The sequence below is a fragment of the Amphibalanus amphitrite genome, unplaced genomic scaffold (genome assembly GCF_019059575.1).
Source record: "Amphibalanus amphitrite isolate SeventyFive unplaced genomic scaffold, NRLGWU_Aamphi_draft 001768F_arrow, whole genome shotgun sequence".
NCBI classification, from domain to species: domain Eukaryota; kingdom Metazoa; phylum Arthropoda; class Thecostraca; order Balanomorpha; family Balanidae; genus Amphibalanus; species Amphibalanus amphitrite.
In genome coordinates, this window is record NW_024883261.1 from 82,975 (window position 1) to 89,044 (window position 6,070).

A 6,070-nucleotide genomic window follows, 5' to 3' on the forward strand; every position below is an offset into this window, starting at 1 on the left:
TTCAGCGGGGCCTGCTAGTCAGGCGAAGGTTGTGCAGCGCGCACAGCAAGCGTGGTTCTGGAGTAAGTTCAGTTCAATCAAATGAGCTGGGTAGGTTAATTAAATAAAGTCACAAATCGATATGTGGGATATAAATACTTATACTAAACGTTTCGAATCGACGGTGAATGTTTCATCACGCGCTTAAGAAAATAAAGATGACTAATCTGAGGTCAAGTTAATGGTAGGCCTATGTTACTTGCAAAATGCAGCGTATGATACCCCGCTGACGTCTCTAACATGCTATTCAAACATTTCAGACACTTGGGCACTCACTTTTTATAAATAACGGAGGATTTGGAGCCCAGTGGCGGATACAGGGGGCGGGGCAAAATGGGCATTTGCCCCTCCCAAACGGCATAATTTTAACATTACGCCTATGGACGAGGCATGGAAAGAATCGATAAATTGTTATGGTTCCCCCCCCCCAAAAAAAAGCTCTGAGCTGGATTCGCCACTGTTGGAGCCTATACCCTTGGCTTTAAATAAACAGCCCTAGTCCCCACCCCATAATTGTGGCCTTTACATACTTTTTAGGTACTGTGATATGAAGCTGTTCCGTGTCGATTTATACACCGTTCAAGCAGTTTTCTTACATCGAGATATAATCCAAATGACAACATTTAGGTAATTGCAATGCTATCTGAGTTATCATCACAATGTTTTGATTGAAAGCGATCACAGGCGACGGCCACGAGCGCCATGGCCGTAGGAACCTCACGAAAAGTGTGTGTGTGTGTGTGTGGGGGGGGGAGGCAGTGAAACTTCAATGTCACTTTGTGGGAGCCCCAATGCCCCTTTAATTTTTTTTTTGCAGTTTTGTACTCATCTCACCCTGCTGAACCATTTCCTACTCTTAGTTTTGCATTTAAATAAAAAATAAGGATTTACTTCAAAATAACTGAAAATTGTGTATGTGTGTGTGGGGGGGGGGGGGGCATGGCCCTCGCCCCCTGCTCCTACGCCTATGACGGGCTCGTCATAGCTAATCATATTTTATTCAAATTTCAACATCTGAGAGCTTATTCGGAATTCGGATGTTGGTTGTCGATTTATTGCACCTAAGGAGTGATGACTGACAGTAATGAACATTGAACATAGAGTAATGAAGAACGCAAGGCCCTTTATACCACGAAAATAAGGAAGGAAGGAAGAACGCACGAAAATAACGATGACGTCCGGACCTGGAAGAATAAGCTCTCAGCACGTGCAAAACATTTTGCAGAGAAACTCAATGCCGTCAAGCGTCAGCATTGTTCTTCTAAATCTTAATTAACCCTCGCCCCGTTGGGGGGGCCATTTTGGCCCCCCCCCCTGTGGTTTTTCCTGAATAGCAAGAAAACGGCGGCGCGCAGCGCCGCCAAATTTTCAGTACCTTCCCAGGCATCAATTTGACACCTTCACACCAAATTTCAAGTCTTAGGTCACCTTAGGTCAGGAGTTATTGAGGTCAAACTGAGGTCATGTTCGAGCAAAAATGAGCAAAAAACATGCAATCTTGAAACGCTCACCAAATCTACAGTTATCAAGCAATTTCAAAGTTCTTTATATGGTCTAGTAGACAAAAAGCGGCGCTACAAAACTGCTATCTCGGATTTTCAAAATTTTTGGTTTTTGACCAAAAAAAAATTTAAAAAATTGATTTTTTTAGAAAAACTTTGAAAAAATCCAAAAATTTTCCGAATTTCGAAAAAACCGGAATATATGTGATAGTCCCAGCGCTCTTCTATATACATACCAAATTTCAGATCGATATCTCGTTTTTTGGCCAAGTTATAGCGAAAAAACTGTTCAAAAATGATGACGTCAAATTTTTGAACTCAATTTTTAGCCATTCTAGACCACGTACGGCAAAACAAAGACCACCATTGAACTCCCCGTGACGAGCTGCATCGATTCGATACCCATTTTATGCAAAAATATTAACTTTGAAATTTGACCTAATTTGACCTGACCTTGACCTGACCTTGACCTGACCTTAACCAAAACGTGATCTAAGCTGGCCCCAAAGGCTGCCTGACCCATATAATCGCATTTGTCATTAAAAATGGACCATAAAACATGTATCACACGACACTTTCATATTGTGACCCCCCCCCCGTGACCTGACCTCTGTGACCTGACCTGGTATCAGTGACCTCAAATAGCAAAATATGTGTTTGAAGAATATTTCCCCATCGATGATTTTCAATGAAATGCATTTTACTCGATTTTACAACGCATTTCTTGAAGTGCCTGTAAACGGTGAAAATTGGACCTTTGACCTGACCTGTGACGTCATCGGTTTGACCTAGGTCAATAAAATTGGGTCACAAGGTAGTTCCCCGTTGGGGCTATCCAACGCCGTTTACCGCTTGTCGCTATGTTGCGTGGTTCTCGAGATCTTAGGGGGGGGGGGGCCAAAATGGCCCCCCCCCCAACCGGGCGCGTTGCTCGGCAGAGCCCAACGGGGCGCGGGTTAATATATACTTTGCGACGCGTTCACTGGGGATTCGAAGTTGTCGAATTTGGGAGAGCCTGTGCGTTATTGCCACGAGCGTGCTCTAATGAAATTAAGCGTGCGTTAATCGAAATTAATGCATACTTTACGGTGCGTTCACTGGAGATGACTGGAGATTAACCGTGCGTTAATTCGAAGGTAGCCGTGCTCCAATTTATTTTGAATTGGTGCACGCGCGTGCAGTGATGAATTTCTCGACTGAAGTTTTTCGGAAGGGTCATTGACTTTCTTCTAAGAATTCCCATAAAATGCCCTTTTAATGTCATGGACTAAGCTTAATTTTAATTTAAATTCGCACCGTTAAGCATGTATTAATTAGTTTAACACATGGTTTCCCGTTTCCGTGCATAAATGGTTTTAACGCACTCGTGGATGGAATGGAGCACTCGTGCGTTAATGCACTCGTTTCACTCGTGCATTAACACACTCGTGCTCCAATCCATCCACGTCGTGCGTTAAAACCATTTACACACGGGAAACCATGTGTTAATATATACCAGTAAAACGCCTTTTGGGCGAAGGACGAGCGAGCGAGATAGTGAGCCCTGCACGTGCAGAAGGGCGAGAGGGTACATCCAACGGGCTTGTGCAAAGCACCCTTCTAACCGGTCGCTAGCGGTGTACCAAATTTGAACGCAATCGGCTCAGCCGTTCCTGAGATCTGGAAGCGGCATTCTGCACGTGCGCACGTGCAAACGGGGTCCAAAATGACTTTTGCACGGCACCCTACTAACCGGTCCCCAACCGTGTACCAAATTTGAGCGCAATCGGCCCAGCCGTTCTCGAGATCTGGAAACGCCCCCTGCACGTGCGCACGTGCAGTGCAGCACCCTATAACCGCAACACATGGGAATGTGTTGCGTTCTCGAGATCTGGAAACGCCCCCTGCACGTGCGCACGTGCAGTGCAGCACCCTATAACCGCAACACATGGGAATGCATTGCCTGGTGGGTGCCTACCTGTATGCCAAGTTTCAGCGAAATCGCCCCAGTAATTCAACCGAGTTACTGAAATGGGAACAAATCTGGCACCTCTTATTGTTGTATTTTGCACGTGCACTGGGGGTCACTCACATAGATGAAGAGTATCCGACCTTTGGTAGAAGGGATGCAGCTACCCTATAAAAATGACCGCAAGACAATCGCTCAAGCCGCTGCTGAGATATGGGCCTCTCAAAATCATTACTTTTGCAAAACTGCTTGAACACCCTTGACTTTTCACGTGGCACGTGCCACGGCGGTCACTGAGATGTATCAAAAGTAGTCAATTACGGGGTAGAAGGGATGGGGCTACCCAGCAAAAAAGACCGCAGGCCATTCGGTCCAGCGGTTGCTGAGATATAAGCCTCTCAAAAGCGTTACAGGCCGGGCCGGGCCGGGCCGGGCCGCTCATACTGAGATTTTTCCGTTATATTGAAAAGACCTCGCTTCGCTCGCTGCGCTCGCTCGCTCGTAATTAACGCATGCCTATATTAAACAAATGGATATATTTTCTTTATCGAATTTCGTCAATAATGAGATGATTTATCGCATAACCATACACTAAATGCACAAAAATAATTTAGAAGTTCAGAGTGCTGCTATCGTGTAGGCATGCGTTCACAAGTTTCTATATCCCTAAAACACCAAGCCCCTGTGGCCCCAAAATAAAAGCGCTTTAGCATGGCGATTGCCTGGAATCGCACCTTAAAGCATATATTAATATTTTTAATACACAGTTTCCCTGTGCATAAATAGTTTTAACACACTCGATGAGTGATTAGAGCACTCGTGCGTTAATGCATTCGTTTCACTCGTGCATTAACACACTCGGGCTCTAATCACTCATCTCGTGCGTTAAAACCATTACGAGCTATTTTCATCGCACAGTGCTAAGGGCACTAAAAAGGTGATTAAATCAGCAGAAGACGTCTTCATTGAGTTCTTGCAAGTAAAAGGCATATCTGTTGAAAGCTGCATGCACAGCAACGATGTCCTGGACAACGCTGTGAAGGAGTTCTTCATTACTGTAAAACGCAAGGACGGCGAACGCTACAAATCGAAGAGTCTCCACACTCTCAAGTACGGCGTGAAACAGAAAACAGAAACAGAAAACAGAAAACAACTATAATAAGTGTGTGCCGTAGACATGTGACGTGGCTATGATTGTATATCCAATACATTCAATTGTACCATGATATTTGTGTTTGGATATTTTTTTATTACGGGATGAATGAGTAGGTACTAAGTAAAGATTCCGAGAGTTGGCCATGTAATAAAACGAATACTGCATGGGGGAGCGGGCAATAGCAAAAATATTGCCCTCTGTAACGTCACTGTCGCCCTCGGGCGACAGTGACGTCACATCGGGCAATATGTTTTGCTATTGCCCGCTCCCCCATGCAGTATTCGTATATTATGCACGGGAAACCGTGTATTAAGTATAATCATCGCATGCATCGAGGCATCGTTCATTAAAGGGACCCTCCCACCTTAACCCGCGCACCGACGGGGGTCTGCGCCAACTTAGTACCGACGGGGGGGGGGGGCGGATGACCGCCCCCCCCTGAGATCTCGAGAACGAAACAAGATAGCGACAAGCGGTAAACGGCATCGGATACGCACGGTCAAGATCTACAATTTTTACTAAGGTCATTTTCAGGTCAGGTCAAAGATGACGTCACAGGGGTCGAAAAAGTTAAAATGGCGGCGCTAAATATGGAGAGAGTTTTTCTCGAATAACTTTCGAATTAGTCAAGATAGGAACAAACTAAGGGCATCATCGTGATCCTCTCGTCAATCCGCATCGAATGATATATATGTTGACCTCGAAAGGTCAAGGTCAAAGGTTGACCTCAGGTCACGTGACCTCGAGGTCATCATGTATATCATTCGATGCGTCTTGACGAGCTGAACACAATGAGACCATCCACGCGTCTGTATCTTGTTCCTGTACGGAGTTATTGGCCAAAAACCTTTGGTGACCTTTGATGACGTCACATGACCTCACAGCTGCCCAACAGCAAAACAGACCTCAAGGTAGTGAAGGTTGATCGTATATGAAGTCATGTATGGTATATGGGGCCATTCCGACCCGTTTTAGTGGTAAAAACAGGGAGTTGATTTTTCCCTCATTGACTTATAATGGGGAGGTCGCGAAATTGACCTGACCTTAGGTCACCGATATCAAAATTCCGAGATAAACAAATTGTAGCTACTAATGACCTAATAACATCCTGCGACTTTCAAAGGCCTCCGACATCTACTGTAGCTCTGGCACGGTGACAAAGTTGCAAAAAAGTGACTTGAGGTTGGGTCATTCAAAGTGACCTGGTGACCTGACCTTGAAAGGTAGGAGGTTCAAACTTGCACACCATGTGTAAAATTGATAAGGGAATAGTCATACCAAATTTCGCGGCGCTACGCGCCGCGGTTTTCCCGCTATTCGCGAAAAACCTCAGGGGGGGGGGGGCGGATATCCGCCCCCCCGTCGGTGCGCGGGTTAACATTAGTTTTGAGTTGAGATAGCCAAATTGGTGGCCATGGCCTGAAA